We start from the raw sequence: 18,462 nt of genomic DNA on the forward strand, positions 1-18,462 counted from the left end.
TTTCGGGAGGCATTGGTGGCCCTCACGACATAGAAGAAGCGCACTCCCGATCGTCACACACTCCCGATCCCCACACACTCCCGATCCCCGCGCACTCCCGATCCTCGCGCACTCCCGATCCCCGCGCACTCCCGATCCCCGCGCACTCCCGATCCCCGCGCACTCCCGATCCCCGCGCAGTCCCGATCCCCGCACAGTCCCGATCCTAACTCCCGATCCGCGCACTCCCGACTCTCGCACTCCCGATCCTCGCGCCCGATCTCCGCACACTCCCGATCCTCGCGCTCTCCCGATCCGCACTCCCGATCCCCCCCCACTCCCAATCCCCACGCACTCCCGATCCTCGCGCACTCCCGATCCTCACTCCTGGTCCCCCCTCACTCCCGATCCCTGCACGCTCCCGATCCTCTCACACTCCCGATCCTAACTCCCGATCTCCGCGCGCCCCCGGAGCGCCCCCCACGCGCCCCCGGATCCCCCCCGCGTGCCCCCGGATCGCCCCCCACACACTCCCGATCCTCACTCACTCCCGATCCTCACACTCCCGATGCCCCCACACGGTTATGGATTAACACAAAACTATTCTGATGCTGAACCAGCTGGGAATTCCGCCAGGGCTGGTACGGAGGGAGGAGAGGTGGACGGAAGTCTTGCCGTCACCATGGAGATTCTCCAACCTCACTGAAATGGAGAGGCTTCGAGCTTTTAAAGCGGGGCGGCCCTTGGGTGTGAGGTTGGCTGTGGAGCCTTCAGGAGAGGGGGCCTGGCAGCGCGGACAGGGCTCGGAGAAATGAACGTAAATTCGTCAATCTGGAATATTTATAAAAATCCGGCAATTTCCAAGGGGATACAATCAAAAGTTTTATTTCAAAGTACATATAAAGAAGTAATGAGTTTGGCGTTCAGCTGGTGCTCGCACTTTGATGGTCTGGTTCCCTCTCTCCGGCGTGCTGTAAATACGTCTTGACTGTGGCGGGTAGCGGTAGTGACTCGACCTGCGAGATCCGATCACGCCCCAGCGCCCGTCGGATGCGTCCTCGGCAGAGATCGGCGAGAGCCAGCGGCTGCCCTGTGGACACGAGAGACCTCCCCTCAGCAAGGGATCCTTCCAATTTAACGCCGCAATTCCGACCCCTGCTTTCCCCTCTTCTCCTCCCCCACTCTCCCCCTCCCGCTGTTCCATAGAAACATAGAAGATAGGAGCAGGAGTAGGTCATTCGGCCCCTTGACCCTGTTCCGCCATTTAATGAGATCATGGCTGATCATCCAAACTCACTGATGTAATAAAACTCACTAGGCACTTGGTTGGAGTATAAAGCAAGGCTTTAATCAACTTGTTTCAGAACATGGAGGTCTAGTTGTACTTCACTGGTTCCTTGTCTTATAAAATGACCCTGGATAGCTGGGCCCACGCCCGAGTATTTATACTCCTTGGACGGCGCCACCAGCTGGCCGTCCAGCGTTATTTCATGTGTAGTTTCTTGATAAATTATGAGATTTATAACACTCAGTACCCTGTCCCTGCTTTCTCCCCATATCCCTTTAGTTATAAGAAATTTATCTAACTCCTTCTTGAATATATTTAATGATTTGGCCTCAACTGCCTCCTGTGGTAGAGAATTCCACAGGTTCACCAATCTCTGGGTGAAGAAATTCCTCCTCATCGCAGTCCTAAATGGCTTACCCCTTATCCTTAGACTGTGACCCCTGGTTCTGGACTCCCCCGCCATCGGGAACATCCTTGCTGCATCTAGTCTGTCTAGTCCTGTTAGAATTTTATAAATTTCAATGAGATCCCCTCTCATTCTTCTAAACTCTAGCGAATATAAGCCTAATCGACTCAATCTCTCTTCATACGTCATTCCTGCCATCCCAGGTATCAGCCTGGTGAATCTTGCTGCACTCCCTCCATGGCAAGAACATCCTTCCTCAGATAAGGTGACCAAAACTGCACACAATACTCAAGGTGTGGTCTCACCAAGGCCCTGTACAACTGCAGCAAGACATCCTTGCTCCTGTATTCGAATCCTCTCACTATGAAGGCCAACATACCATTTGTCTTCTTAACCGTCTGCTGCACCTGCATGCTTACCTTCAGCGACTGGTGCACAAGGACACCCAGGTCTCATTGCACTTCCCCTTCTCCCAATCTATTGCCGTTCAGATAATAATCTGCTTTCCTGTTTTTGCCACCAAAGTGAATAACCTCGCATTTATCCACATTATACTGCATCTGTCATGCATCTGCCCAATCACACACCCTCCGGGAACTCGGCCAGGGCACCGGCTACCACACCGGCAGGCTATTCGACCGCCCGGGGCATCACGGCGGGCGTTGCCTCGTCACCCGCGGGCTCGCTCTTTCCCGGTAGGGCCTGCGGGTCAGGCGGCCCAGGCCTGACCTGACCTGATGTTTTTAGTGCTGTCTTTTTGACACCCGCATTCCCATTGGCGCTCGCCCCGTCCCCCTCCCCTGCTCACACCGATCCCACCCTCATCTTAAAAGAGAGGCCGGAATCTTAACATATTGCTATCCAGCCTCCTGCGTCATTGCTCACAGCTCTAGACTTACCCTGGGCTGAATTTCAGGGCGGGCAATCCAGCAGCTTATCGACCAGGGGGTGAAGGCCGAGATCTGACCCCCTTGCTGTTCTCTCACTCCCCTGAGGGTGCGGATCCCCGGGGGTGGTGAGGTGGGGTGGGTGTGTACGATTCCCCCCAGGCGCTACCCTGGTCAGTGTTCCCACCCTAGCCCCAGGTGGGTGCTGAGACCCAACATGTTAATCCTGTAGACTTGTGTGGAGTCAGGTGAATGCCCCGTGTCTGACTGAAAGGGGCCAGTGTTGTCGATTCGTGGCTCTGCTGGAATCCCTGCCCCCTCATCCTGTCCGAACCGGTGCCGTGGGACTGGGGTCACATATAGGCCAGGTTTATCATCAAGGCCATTTACAGGGTATTTTTTATACCAATCCGACAGCTTCACGGTCACTTTTACTGATACCAGCTTCTTATATCCAGATTATTTAAACTGAAATTAAATTCTCACACTGCCCATGGTTACTAGTCAACTTCACGACCACACACACCCACCCATATCTCTCTGTCTGTCCGTCTCTCTCACTTTCTGTGTCTCACTCTCCCTATCTGTCTGTTTCTCTCATTTTCTGCCTCTCGCTCTATATGTCTGTCTGTCTGTCTCTCACTTTCTGTCTCTCACTCTCGATGTCTCTGTCTCTCTCACTTTCCGTCTCTATTTCTCTCACTCTCTCTCTGTCATTTTCTGTCTCTGTCTTTCACTCTCTCACTCTCGGGGTAAAGAAGTTTCTCCTGAATTCCCTATTGGATTTATCAGTGACTATCTTCTATTTATGACCCCTAGTTCTGGTCTCCCCCACAAGTGGAAACATCTTATCTACGTCTAACTTATCAAAACCCCTTCATAATCTTAACGGCCTCTATCGACCCCTCAGACTTCACTTTTCTAGAGAAAAGGGCCCCAGCCTGTTCTGTCTTTCCTTATAGTTATAACCTCTCAGTTCTGGTATCGCCCTTGTCAATCTTTTTTTTGCACCTTCTCCAGCATAATATGGAGGCCAAAACCGTGCACCGCACTCTTAAGCGACGGAAGATTCTGATTGGCCAGGAGTTTCCGCTCGATTGCGCCGGCATTCTTGGCGCAAGTCACGTGAAAGCGGCATAAAAGATGGCGGCGTTTCAAGTGGAAATAGCGCTCGGCGAAACTCACGTTTCCGCGATTTTGTGCACTAGTTTTAAAAAACGGCATGCTCGAAGCTGGCCCCGCCCCCCGAATAAATTAATCACCACGCTGCATTTCCGCAAACTGCGCTCGATTGCGGGCCTCAGAGGAGGCGCCAAAAAATTAAGCTGCGTCTTTTTTGGGGCATAAGAACACTAATAGGTCCCTTTAAAAGTAATTTTATTTTAAGCTTACTGGAGGAACTGACCGCTGCTCCCCAATCTAACTAGAACATAGTTTGGTATAAGGTTTAGGGAAATCATTTCCAGTCATTTAAAATCGCAGGTTGTTGATTGCCACTGTGATTTATAAAAAGTGCTTCCTTTGTTTTGTGACGAGCCGCGTATTAATCAAACTGCAGCGAGTTACCATTCTTAGATTTATCAAGGAATAGTTCTTAGCACAACCGTTATAGATTAAAAAATGATGCTTTAAAATGCTGCACCATTGTGGTGCTCCCTCAGTACTGCCCCTCCGACAGTGCGGAGCTCCCTCGGTACTGCCCCTCCGACAGTGCGACGCTCGCTCAGTACTGCACCTCTGACAGTGCGGCGCTCCCTCAGTACTGCCCCTCCGACAGTGCGTCGCTCCCTCAGTACTGCCGCTCCGACAGTGCGGCGCTCCCTCAGTACTGCCCCTCCAACAGTGCGGCGCTCCCTCAGTTACACTTTACCCCATCATGGACTCTACCCCACAGCCCATTTACACTCTCCCCTATCATGGACTCTACCCACCCATTGAATCTCCTCCACAGCCCATGTACACTCGACCCTATCATGGACTCTCCCCACCCATTTAATCTCCTCCAAGTCCAGGTACACTCTACCCTATCATGGACTCCACCCACCCATTTAATCTCCTCCACAGTCCAGGTACACTCTACCCTATCATGGACTCCACCCACCCATTTAATCTCCTCCCACAGCCCATGTACACTCTCCCCTATCATTGACTCTCCCCCAGCCATTTAATCTCCTCCCACAGCCCATGTACACTCTCCCCTATCATGGACTCTCCCCATCCATTCAATCTCCTCCCACAGCCAATGTACACTCTCCCCGATCATGGACTCCACCCACCCATTCAATCTCCTCCCACAGCCCATGTACACTCTCCCCGATCATGGACTCTCCCCCACCCATTCAATCTCCTCCCACAGCCCAGGTAAACTCTCCCCTATCATGGACTCTCCCCACCCATTTAATCTCCTCCCACAGCCCAGGTACACTCTCCCCTATCATGGGCTCCACCCACCCATTTAATCTCCTCCCACAGCACAGGTACACTCTCCCCTATCATGGACTCCACCCACCCATTCAATCTCCTCCCACAGCCCAGGTACACTCTCCGCTATCATGGACTCTCCCCCACCCATTCAATCTCCTCCCACAGCCCAGGTACACTCTCCCCTATCATGGACTCTCCCCACCCATTTAATCTCCTCCCACAGCCCAGGTACACTCTCCCCTATCATGGACTCCACCCACCCATTCAATCTCCTCCCACAGCCCAGGTACACTCTCCCCTATCATGGACTCTCCCCACCCATTCAATCTCCTCCCACAGCCCAGGTACACTCTCCCCTATCATGGACTCTCCCCACCCATTTAATCTCCTCCCACAGCCCAGGTACACTCTCCCCTATCATGGACTCCACCCACACATTTAATCTCCTCCCACAGCCCAGGTACACTCTCCCCTATCATGGACTCTCCCCACACATTCAATCTCCTCCCACAGCCCAGGTGCACTCTCCCGATCATGGACTCTCCCCACCCATTTAATCTCCTCCCACAGCCCAGGTACACTCTCCCCTATCATGGACTCTCCCCACCCATTTAATCTCCTCCCACAGCCCATGTACACTCTCCCCTATCATGGACTCTCCCCATCCATTCAATCTCCTCCCACAGCCAATGTACACTCTCCCCGATCATGGACTCTCCCCACCCATTCAATCTCCTCCCAGAGCCCAGGTAAACTCTCCCCTATCATGGACTCTCCCCACCCATTCAATCTCCTCCCACAGCCCAGGTACACTCTCCCCTATCATTGACTCTCCCCACCCATTCCATCTCCTCCCACAGCCCAGGTACACTCTCCCCTATCATGCACTCTCCCCAACCATTCAATCTCCTCCCACAGCCCATGTACACTCACCCCTATCATGGACTCTCCACACACATTCAATCTCCTCCCACAGCCCAGGTACACTCTACCCTATCATCGACTCTCCCCACCCATTCCATCTCCTCCCACAGCCCATGTACACTCTACCCTATCATCGACTCTCCCCACCCATTCAATCCCCTTCCACAGCCCAGGTACACTCTCCCCTATCATGGACTCTCCCCACCCATTCAATCTCCTCCCACAACCCATGTACACTCACCCCTATCATGGACTCTCCCCACACATTCAATCTCCTCCCACAGCCCATGCACACTCTCCCCTATCATGGACTCTCCCCACACATTCAATCTCCTCCCACAGCCCATGTACACTCTCCCCTATCAGGGACTCTCCCCACACATTCAATCTCCTCCCACAGCCCATGTACACTCTCCCCTATCATTGACTCTCCTCACCCATTCAATCTCCTCCCACAGCCCTGGTACACTGTCTCCTATCATGGACTCCACCCACCCATTTAATCTCCTCCCACAGCCCAGGTACACTCTCCCCTATCATGGACTCTCCCCCACCCATTTAATCTCCTCCCACAGCCCAGGTACACTCTCCCCTATCATGGACACTCCCCACCCATTCAATCTCCTCCCACAGCCCAGGTACACTCTCCCCGATCATGGACTCTCCCCACCCATTTAATCTCCTCCCACAGCCCATGTACACTCTCCACTATCATGGACTCCACCCACCCATTTAATCTCCTCCCACAGCCCAGGTACACTCTCCCCTATCATGGACTCTCCCCCACCCATTCAATCTCCTCCCACAGCCCATGTACACTCACCCCTATCATGGACTCTCCCCACCCATTCAATCTCCTCCCACAGCCCATGTACACGCTCCCCTATCATGGACTCTCCCCACGCATTCAATCTCCTCCCACAGCCCAGGTACACTCTCCCCTATCATTGACTCTCCCCACCGATTTAATCTCCTCCCACAGCCCATGTACACTCTCCCCTATCATGGACTCCACCCACCCATTTAATCTCCTCCCACAGCCCAGGTACACTCTCCCCGATCATGAACTCTCCCCACCCATTTAATCTCCTCCCACAGCCCATGTACACTCTCCCCTATCATGGACTCTCCCCCACCCATTCAATCTCATCCCACAGCCCATGTACACTCACCCCTATCATGGACTCTCCCCACCCATTCAATCTCCTCCCACAGCCCATGTACACGCTCCCCTATCATGGACTCTCCCCGCGCATTCAATCTCCTCCCACAGCCCAGGTACACTCTCCCCTATCATTGACTTTCCCCCACCCATTCAATCTCCTCCCACAGCCCAGGTACACTCTCCGCTATCATGGACTCTCCCCACCCATTCAATCTCCTCCCACAGCCCAGGTACACTCTCCCCTATCATGGACTGTCCCCCACCCATTCAATCTCCTCCCACAGCCCATGTACACTCTCCCCTATCATGGGCTCTCCCCACCCAATCAATCTCCTCCCACAGCCCAGGTACACTCTCCCCTATCATGGACTCCACCCACCCATTCAATCTCCTCCCACAGCCCAGGTACACTCTCCCCTATCATGGAGTCTCCCCCAGCCATTCAATCTCCTCCCACAGCCCAGGTACACTCTCCCCTATCATTGACTCTCCCCCACCCATTTAATCTCCTCCCACAGCCCAGGTACACTCTCCCCTATCATGGGCTCCACCCACCCATTCAATCTCCTCCCACAGCCCAGGTACACTCTCCCCTATCATGGACTCTCCCCCACCCATTCAATCTCCTCCCACAGCCCAGGTACACTCTCCCCTATCATGGACTCTCCCCCACCCATTCAATCTCCTCCCACAGCCCATGTACACTCTCCCCTATCATGGGCTCCACCCACCCATTCAATCTCCTCCCACAGCCCATGTACACTCTCCCCTATCATGGACTCTCCCCACCCATTCAATCTCCTCCCACAGCCCAGGTGCACTCTCCCCTATCATGGACTCTCCCCCACCCATTCAATCTCCTCCCACAGCCCATGTACACTCTCCGCTATCATGGACTCTCCCCACCCATTCAATCTCCTCCCACAGCCCAGGTACACTCTACCCCATCATTGACTCTCCCCCACCCATTCAATCTCCTCCCACAGCCCAGGTACACTCACCCCGATCATTGACTCCACCCACCCATTCAATCTCCTCCCACAGCCCAGGTACACTCACCCCCATCATTGACTCTCCCCCACCTATTTAATCTCGGAGGCAAAGTTTCGGGTAAATCGGTCACGATTCCCCAAAGGGAATCGAGCAAAAGGCTAGAATATTCAAAAAACCTCACATCCCCTCTGTAAAACCGTGGCCTGTTGCTCTCCACAGCCAAGAACACCTTGCCCCAGCCATTCAGTTCCTGCACGCCTTAATATAAATGACCGGAAATCCAGATTCATTGGCCTATTCGAAACTTTTAAATTACATCTGGGAAACGAGATGAGTCATCCTGCTGGCTGACTGGGATGTGAAGTCCCTGACCGTCCCTGATCTGCAAGCATCGTCTGTGTTTTATAATCTTAAGGACGTTAGGGTGAGATGTAATTCTATATTGTCTATCAGCAGCTCCTCTTATTCCGTTCTCCCTCAGGTGCTTAACTAGCTTCCCCTTAAATGCACTGCAGTTGTGAAAGATACGAATTGTATTTCCAATGATGCTGTTTCAATTTCATAGGGGACGCAAAGTATATCTTGGACAACCTTTCTGTTATTCACGGGGGAGAAATTGGGTATCGCCCATTTTGGGGCACTAATATCGGCCGGTCGCAAAGTTTAGCGCCTGGCGCTAATTATCGCCTCCCACTGCAAAATTGGCCTCTATTGCCCCCTGGAGGTGGTTTGAGCATTAAATCAGGCGCTACACACCGCTCTTAAGGTGCAGACGTCAGGGAGCGAGGCGCTACCTCAGAACGCTACTGAAGCTCATGCGATGACCATTACCATGGAAGCCAGACAGACTGGTGCAGTCCACTTAAAGGAGAGGGGCCATCTTGCTGGCCAGCCACTCCCTGCTCGTTACAGCCTTGAATCTCAGCCTGGAGAGACCTCTAAAGCAATTGTGTTGGAAGCACTAATGGATAGGCCCAGGGAAAGAGCTCGGCGCTTAGGAACCTCAAAAGTGGTGCTGAGGGCCAAAACTCCTTAGGACAGCGTTAAAACCAAAAATTTTGCTGACAAGAAAAGGCAGGAAGCGCCCGCCTTTAGATAGCGCTCCCCTAACCCCTTCCCGACTTGAAAACGTTCCCCTCTACCTGTCGTTGCTAGCGGCAGGCGCTAAGGCAGGGGGCGCCACTCAATATCCGGTCCGGGGCGTTGCACACTCGACTGACGTCACGATCTGCGGGCGCAGGAGATCGTGGCGGTAGTGTTTAACACTGCCGCAAAACGACTGGTCAATTTCGCAAGCGGCGCAAACATCACCGCGCTCAGGCGCTACTTGCTTTGCACCCTCTTCTAACGGGAGGCGCTAATCAACCGAATTTTTACACCATTAGATCTTCTCTTACTGATGTGCATCACAACAGTGTCTACACTTCAAAAAGTATTTCATTGGCTGTAAAGTGCTTTGGGACGTCCTGAGGTCGTGAAAGGCGCTGGAGAAATGCAAGTCTTTCTGTCTTTACTGCAGGCAGTGTGGAGTTGACATGTAATAATTCTCTACATTGGTCTATTTGGTCTCCTCCACATTGGGGAGACCAAACGCAGATTGGGTGACCGCTTTGTGGAACACCTCCGTTCAGTCCGTAAGGGTGACCCCGAGCTTCCGGTCGCCTGTCATTTTAATTCACCGTTCCATTCCCACTCGGACCTCACCGTCCTTGGCCTCTTGCATTGTTCCACGGAAGCTCAACGTAAACTCGAGGAACAGCACCTCATCTTCCGATTAAGCACTTTACAGCCATCCGGACTCAATATCGAGTTCAACAATTTCAGATCATAACCTCGGCCCCCATTACATTTTTACTTATATTTTTTATCCACACCTTTGTTTTGGCCCTTTCCCCCCCCCACCCTTTATTTTCTCTCTCCCACATGGCAGCTGTCTCCCATTCTGCCAGCGCATTTCACACCTAATCTAGAGCCGTCTTTTGTCTCCACTAGTCCTATCACCATCTCGTCTCGTTTTGAATACCTCTTAATGTCTCTTCACTTCTCTTTTGTTCTCTCCCAGCCTGGCCATTTAATCTATTTCATTTCCTGTGTTTTTCCAGTCTTGACAAAGGGTTCGACCCGAAACGTTGACTCTATTTTCTCTCCACGGATGTTGCCTGGCCTGCTGAGTTTTTCCAGCATTTTCTGTTGTTATTTTGTAATAATTCTCTGCTGGGTAGACATAGCCCCACATCTGTGTCATGCACACCGGCCGAGTGGAGTGTGGAGTCTATTAGTTTTGTATATCTGAGGAGAGGCCAGGCTAATTGCCCTCAGAGTATGGCGTCAAAGAGCCCTGGCAAAACTGAAGTGAATGGGGTCAAAGAGAAGACTCTCGTATGGCTGGAGTCACACTTGACCCACAAGGAAAATGAAGGCGAGAGCCTTGGCTCAGCGGGTAGCAACCCCCCTCACCCCGCCTCTGATTCAGAAGGTCGTGGGTTCAAGACTTGAGCACAAAATCCAGGCTGACACTCCAGGGCAGTGCTGAGGGAGTGCTGCACCGTCACAGGTGCCGTCTTTCGGATGAGCCGACAAACCGAGGGGCCCCCCCACCCCCCCGCCTTCTCGGGCATTATGTAAAAGATCCCGCGGCCGCTATTTAAAGAGCAGGGGAATTCTTGCAATGCGCTGAGAGTCAGTGAGAGCTGCGGCCTACAAACCCCCGCCTCTGACTGTGAGCCCTGGGACAGTGGTTCTCAAATCGGGGTCCGTAGAGACTTTCAATGGAGTCCGTGAAAAAAAAAACCCCAATCGATGGTGCAGAGCGGCCGCGTGGACAGGTCAGCAGTGGCTGTGCGCTGCAGAAAAAAAAGAGAAGGAGGGACCGGAAAAAGACGGCGGGGCCCGCAGCAGCTATCAACAGGAATCGGAGGTGGAAAAACACAGGGCCTTTGGTCACGGCAATTTGTCCTTGGTGCAGAGAAGGTTGAGAGGAGATTTGATGGAGGTGTTCAAAATCATGAGGGGTCTGGACAGAGTAGAGAAAGAGAAACTGTTCCCATTGACGGAAGGGTTGAGAACCAGAGGACACAGATTAAAGGTGATTGGCATAAGATCCAAAGGCGACATGAGGAAAAACTTTTTTACGCAGCATGTGGTTAGGATCCGGAATGCACTGCCTGAGAGGGTGGTGGAGGCAGACTCAATCACGGCTTTCAAAATGGAGTTGGATAAATACCTGAAGGAAAAAAACGTACAGGGCTACGGGGAAAGGGCGGGGGGGGGGGGGTGGGACTAGCTGAGGTGCTCTTGCAGACAGCTGGCACGGGCTGGACAGGCCGCATGGCCTCCTTCTGTGCCGTAACCATTCTATGATTCTATAGACAGAGCCCTGGGGTGTCAGGGAGGACCTGGGCCTACACACAGAGCCCTGGAGAGTCAGTGAGGTCTGCAGCCTGTTACTGCTAGCCTGGGGGTGGGGGGGGAGGGGAGGGAGTCTCAATTGTCAGCCGGCTGAGCACTCTCACCCGAGTCAGGAGGTTGTGGGTTCAAACCCCACTCCAGAGACTTGAGCACATAATCCAGGCCCACAATCCCAGTACCAGTACTGAGGGAGCGCTGCACTGTCGGAGGTGCCGTCTTTCAAATGAGACGTTAAACCCAAGTCCCCATCTGCTCTCTCAGGTGCACGTAAAGAAAGATCCCACTGCACTTTCCAGGGGAGCACTCCCCGGACTCCTGACAAATATTTCTCCCTCAACCAACACCGAGAAACAGATGATCTGGTCATTATCACATTGTTGTTTGTGGGAGCTTGCTGTGCGCAAATTGGCTGCCGCGTTTCCTACATTACAACAGTGACTACACTTCAAAAAGTGCTCCATTGGCTGTGAAGCGCTTTGAGACGTCCCGAGGTGGTGATAGAAATCCAAGTCTTTCTGTCTGGGTGACAGAGATCTTGCCTTGATGTCACCCAAGATATCGAACCACACAAGGTCAAGGGTGACTGTCAGCCATTTTGTGATAAAGATGCTCAGGAGGAAAAATTGGGTGGCGTTGCTAACTTCGCCAGGGCGCTACTTTTAGCACCCACGCACCCGAAATTAAATGGTAGCGCCCCCAAGCAGGAGGTGGGGTGCTACTGGAAGCACCCCCCCTCTCCCTCTTGGGCCGCTCCCATTCAATATCGTGGCGCCACATGCAAGAGCGCCACTCGGGCCGGCACGTAGCGCTGCGGTACTGCAGGCCTCCCTGCCCTGATTAAAGGGGGAGGGCCCTATCGCAGCGCGCACCGGGGCCCTGCTGGACAACCGGGGAGCGGGGTGTCGGCAAAAGAGCCCAGCAATCAATAGGAGCAGGAGGAGGCCAGAGGGGGCAGGTGTTGGCAGGCGGCCCCCCCCAAAAAATGGCCGCCCGGTACATGACCTTTAATTATCACCGTCCCGGCCGCAAACACGGCACCCTGGCCCTGTCGGGCATTGCGTCCTCTGGCAGGTCAGGGGGCGCGAGCCAAGCTTGTGGCCGTCGCTAACCGCCCGCTAAACGGGGCGCTAAGCAACCGAATTTTTCCCCCCTCAGACTCTAGTGAAATTGCCTGCGGCTATAAGTGCAGAGCAGGCTCGAGGGGGGCCCTGCGGCCTACTCCGGCTCCTATTTGGTGCACAAGTCCTTCGCTGCGCAAGTTAAAAAAAAGTGTCAAAAATCTAAAATTCTGAGCCCCCCACTCTCAGATCTGCCAATATCAATCCCCGTGTACAAAGTACTCTTCTCCAAACTGTGACCAACTTACAGAACAGGCACAAACTGAAGCAGCCACACAAAGGTCAAAGCGGAGATCGGCCCGCAACGGTCAGAGCGGAGACAGGCCCGCAACGGTCAGAGCGGACACAGACCCGCAACGGTCACAGCGGAGACAGGTCCGCAACGGTCACAGCGGAGACAGGCCCACAACGGTCACAGCGGAGACAGGCCCGCAACGGTCAGAGCGGACACAGGCCCGCAACGGTCACAGCGGAGACAGGCCCGCAACGGTCACAGCGGAGACAGGCCCGCAACGGTCACAGCGGAGACAGGCCCGCAACGGTCACAGCGGAGACAGGCCCGCAATGGTCAGAGCAGAGATAGGCCAGCAATGGTCAGAGCGGAGACAGGCCCGCAATGGTCAGAGTGGTGGAGACAGGCCCGCAACGGTCAGAGCGGAGACAGGCCTGCAATGGTCAGAGCGGAGACAGGCCCGCAACGGTCAGAGTGGTGGAGACAGGCCCGCAACGGACAGAGTGGTGGAGACAGGCCTGCAACGGTCAGAGCGGAGACAGGCCCGCAACGGTCAGAGTGGTGGAGACAGGCCCGCAACGGTCAGAGTGGTGGAGACAGGCCCACAACGGTCAGAGCGGAGACAGGCCCGCAATGGTCAAAGCAGACACAGGCCCGCAACGGTCAGAGCGGAGACAGGCCCGCAACGGTCAGAGCGGAGACAGGCCCGCAACGGTCAGAGCGGAGACCAGGCCTGCAACGGTCAGAGCGGAGACAGGCCCGCAACGGTCACAGCGGAGACAGGCCCACAACGGTCACAGCGGAGACAGGCCCGCAACGGTCACAGCGGAGACAGGCCCGCAATGGTCAGAGCAGAGATAGGCCAGCAATGGTCAGAGCGGAGACAGGCCCGCAATGGTCAGAGTGGTGGAGACAGGCCCGCAACAGTCAGAGCGGAGACAGGCCTGCAACGGTCAGAGCGGAGACAGGCCCGCAACGGTCAGAGTGGTGGAGACAGGCCCGCAACGGTCAGAGTGGTGGAGACAGGCCCGCAACGGTCAGAGCGGAGACAGGCCCGCAACGGTCAGAGTGGTGGAGACAGGCCCGCAACGGTCAGAGTGGTGGAGACAGGCCCACAACGGTCAGAGCGGAGACAGGCCCGCAATGGTCAAAGCAGACACAGGCCTGCAACGGTCAGAGCGGAGACAGGCCCGCAACAGTCAGAGCGGAGACAGGCCCGCAACGGTCAGAGCGGAGACCAGGCCTGCAACGGTCAGAGCGGAGACAGGCCCGCAACGGTCACAGCGGAGACAGGCCCACAACGGTCACAGCGGAGACAGGCCCGCAATGGTCAGAGCGGAGACAGGCCCACAATGGTCAGAGCAGAGACAGGCCCGCAATGGTCAGAGCGGAGGCAGGCCCGCAACGGTCAGAGTGGTGGAGACAGGCCCGCAACGGTCAGAGCGGAGACAGGCCCGCAACGGTCAGAGCGGAGACAGGCCCGCAACGGTCAGAGTGGTGGAGACAGGCCCGCAACGGTCAGAGCGGAGACAGGCCCGCAACGGTCAGAGTGGTGGAGACAGGCCCGCAATGGTCAGAGTGGTGGAGACAGGCCCACAACGGTCAGAGCGGAGACAGGCCCGCAACGGTCAGAGCGGAGACAGGCCCGCAATGGTCAGAGCGGAGACAGGCCCGCATCGGTCAGAGCGGAGACAGGCCCGCAACGGTCAGAGCGGAGACAGGCCCGCAACGGTCAGAGCGGACACAGGCCCGCAACGGTCAGAGCGGACACAGGCCCGCAACGGTCAGAGCGGAGACAGGCCCGCAACGGTCAGAGTGGTGGAGACAGACCCGCAATGGTCAGAGCGGAGATAGGCCCCCCCCACCACCCCCCCCACCCCTCCCCCACCCCCCCAGCACTGCCAGCGCTGAGCAGACCCGTCACGCAGCGGCGGCGGAGGCAAATCAAATTATTAGTGGCTTGTTTACAGCCACTTAACAGTGCTTTTTTCCCAGCCTTTTGATTTAGACAAGTCGCCCACCAGTTTCCTGCTGTGCCTGGACCTCATCTGTGAATCTGAGGCAGGAGGTCACTAGCCATTGAATCAGCGGATGAGTTGACAGCTTCAAATGTCAAGTCAAATCTCCCAGCTGAATCGGATATCTTCCCTTAGCCACTAGCTTCTCTAAACTGCATTTCCACTACAGATTCAGTATGCTGCAAGTCTTTACACAAGTCTCCATCAAGTCTGACCTCATTACCTCTCCCACCATTGACAGATCGCTTCTGTCATCTCTGCTTCACCTGCCATCTATTCCATTAGCATCGGTGCCCTTGAAACTATCTCAGCTTGGTCCTCAGAATCCCACCACAATCAGGCCCAACACTAGCAGCACCAGGCACACCAGCAGCGCCAACGTCAACACCAACCTTCTCCGCAATCAACTGATGCTGCACAGGACACAGGGCATCAACACTCAAGCACATGGCCGCCCGTGAGGACAGGAATGGCCTCACCATGGCCGCCCGTGAGGACAGGGATGGCCTCACCATGGCCACATTTACTTCACTTGACAATGGACACCCTGGCTGACACAGACGCAAAGTAATTATTTAACATGTCCGCCATGTTCTTATTTTCATTTATAACAGCACCATTGTCAGTTTTTAAGGGCCCCACATTGCTCTTAACCACCCTCATTTCCCTAATATAATCTTAAAAGTTTTTTGTGTTGATTTTGATATCCCTTGCAAGTTTCATTTCCTACTCCCTGTTTGTAGCTCTCACTATCTGTTTCGTCAGCCTTAGTTGTTCTTTGTATCTTTCCCATTCGCCAGGAGCTGTGCTATTTTTGTATGCTTTTTCTTTTAGTTTTACGCTGTCCCTTACCTCTTTAGTCGTCCCTGGCTTTTTTGGGCAAGTAGGGCTCTTGCCCCTCAGGGACTGTATCACATTAAATTCTTTTTTGAACCTCTCTCACAGATCTTCTGTCGTTTTACCCATTAACAGATTTGCCCAGTTTACTGTGGACAGTCTCGGTCTCATCGCATTGAAGTCGGCCTTACCCAAATCTAGAATCTTAGTAGCTGTTTCGCATTTCTCACTTTCCAACACAACATTGAACTCGAACATATTATGAGCGCTATTGGCTACATGTTCACAGACCATTAGACTGTTAACTAAATCTGGCTCATTAATCAATACTAGCTCTAATATGGTATATTGGTTTTAGGACATATTGTTACAGAAAACTATCCTGAACACACTCAAGAAATTTGCTACCTTTCTGACATGAGCTCATCTGCTTATCCCAATCTATATGGAAGTTAAAATCCCCCACTAAAACCACTCTGCCTTTGCTACATGCTTGTCTAATCTCTGCATTTATACAATCTAGCACTTCACAGCTGCTACCAGGGGGCCGAAACACAACTCCCACTACAGTCTTAAATCCTTTCCTATTTCTTAATTCTACCCATAAAGTCTCCACTGCCTGCTTACCTCTCTTTATATCATCTCTTATCATAGAAGTGATTTCATCCTTAATCACTAAGGCTACTCCTCCCCCTCTACCATTTTCCCGATCTTTCCTGTAGACCTCATAACCTGGTGTATTTAGTTCCCAGTCCTGACTGTCTTGCAGCCATGCCTCAGTAATGGCGACCATGTCATACCCTCCAAGTTGAATTTGCGCCTGCAATTTATTCAATTTGTTTATACTCCGTGCGTTTGTATAAAGGACACTTATCGGAGCCACAACCGTAACCTGCTCTTCTCTAATGTTATTTTTCTGACACATTTCTTATTTCTCTCTCCTGGTTTAATCACCTTAAATCTTTCTGTTTTCTCCTTACCTGTAGTGCCTAAAGCACAATTTCTGACTATTACTCTACTCGCTTCCTTTATGTTTGTTTTAGAACTTTTATTTATACTACCTTTTCCACCTTTCTCTTTCTATTTCTCCTTCCCTCTATATAAATTCTCTCTCGGTCTCTCCCTTTCCTCCTCTTTCTTTCACTCTAGCTCCTTCTCTGTCCCTCTTTTGCACTCTCCCTCTCCCTCTCCCTCTCTGTCTGTCTACCTCTCTCTATCTCCCCCTGTCTCTCTCTGACCGACTCTGTCTTTGTCTCTCTCTCTCTCCTTCGCTGTCTATATCTCTCTCTGTCTCTCCCTTCCTCTTTATCTCCCTTTCTGTCTCTCTCTCTATCTCTCCGCCTCTGATTTTAGTTCTCTCTCTGTCACTCTACCTCCTTCTCTCTGTCTCTGCCTCTCCATCTCTCTCTTGCCTTCTCTATCTCTCTCTCCTCTTTCTGTCTTTCTCTCTGTCTCTTTTTCTGTCTATCTGTCTGTCCCTCTATCTCTGTCTGTCTGTCTCTCTCTGTCTGTCTCTATCTCCCTCTGTCTGTCCCTCTCTGTCGATCTGTCTGTCTCTCTCTCTGTCTGTCTGCCTCTTTATCTCTCTCTCTCTGCCTGTCTGTCTCCCTCTCTAAATGTCTTTCCGTCTCTGTCTGTCTGTCTCTCTCTCTGTCTATCTGCCTCTGTCTTTCTCTGTCCCTGTCTCTGTCTGTCTGTCGATCACTCTCTCTCTGTCCCTGTCTGTCTGTCTATCACTCTCTCTCTGTCTCTGTCTGTCTGTCTCTCTCTCCCTGTCATTCTGTCTCCGTCTCTGTCCCTGTCTCTCTGTCCCTGTCTCTCTGTCCCTGTCTCTCTGTCCCTGTCTCCCTCTCTCTGTCTCTCTCTCTCTGTCTCTCTCTCTCTGTGTATGTCATAGTCTCTCTCTCTCTCTCTGTCTCTCTCTCTCTCTCTATCTCTCTCTCTCTCTTTATCTCTCTCTATCTCACTGCTGGCCCCCGGTTGCAGACTCAGTAGCCCTGGAGCCTCCGCCTCTTGCACAACCTGCACAGAGACGCAACTGTCAGCGACAGAAGAAACCGAACCAAGCCGCGGTGAAAGAGTGAGACTGAGAGGGTGAGCGGATGATGTTGGCGGCTGGCCTTCTGTTGTTGAGTGGGAAGCAGTGACAGAGTGTGGGGCAGCCTGAGAGCCGCAGCGGCCCGTGCGTAACTGGCACTGATAGATGTGATAAAATATATATATACTAGCTGGAGTGCCCGGCGGTTTTTTGAGGGCATGTTGTTATGAAAAAAGTAGAGGAGAGAGAGGGGGGGGAGGAGAGAGAGGGGGAGGAGAGCGAGGGGGGAGGAGAGAGAGGGGGAGGAGAGAGAGGGGGGGAGGAGAGGGGGGGGCAGGAGAGAGAGGGGGAGGAGAGAGAGGGGGAGAGGAGAGAGAGGGGGAGAGGAGAGAGAGGGGGAGAGGAGAGAGGGAGGAGGGGGGAGGGAGGAGAGAGGGAGAGGGGGAGGGAGGAGAGAGAGGGGGAGGAGAGAGGGAGAGGGGGGAGGAGAGAAGGAGAGGGGGAGGAGAGAGGGAGAGGGGGAGGAGAGGGGGGGAGCGAGGGGGGGGGAGGAGGAGAGATAGGGGGAGGAGAGAGGGGGAGCTGAGAGGGGGGGAGGAGAGAGAGTGGGGGGAGGAGAGAGAGGGGGGAGGAGAGAGAGAGCAGGGGAGGAGAGAGGGGGGAGGAGAGAGAGGGGGGAGGAGAGGGGGGAGGAGAGAGGGGGGAGGAGAGAGGGAGGGGAGGAGAGAGGGAGGGGAGGAGAGAG

The 18,462-nt window shown here is 53.7% G+C and overlaps 1 long non-coding RNA gene across 1 annotated transcript in view; it reads right to left on the bottom strand.

The window, feature by feature from the left end:
- Positions 1 to 848: 848 nt before the first annotated feature.
- LOC147090665 (uncharacterized) overlaps positions 849 to 18,462 on the bottom strand; it is a 34,688-nt gene continuing 17,074 nt past the window's right edge. Inside the window, exon 3 of the long non-coding RNA XR_015075293.1 lies at positions 849 to 1,069. This is a non-coding gene — a long non-coding RNA (uncharacterized LOC147090665). The remainder of the gene's footprint in view (positions 1,070 to 18,462) is intronic.

Source organism: Somniosus microcephalus, unplaced genomic scaffold (assembly GCF_052327205.1).
Source record: "Somniosus microcephalus isolate GS21.2 unplaced genomic scaffold, FLI_Smic_1.0 unresolved_chr4, whole genome shotgun sequence".
Classification (NCBI taxonomy): Eukaryota; Metazoa; Chordata; class Chondrichthyes; order Squaliformes; family Somniosidae; genus Somniosus; species Somniosus microcephalus.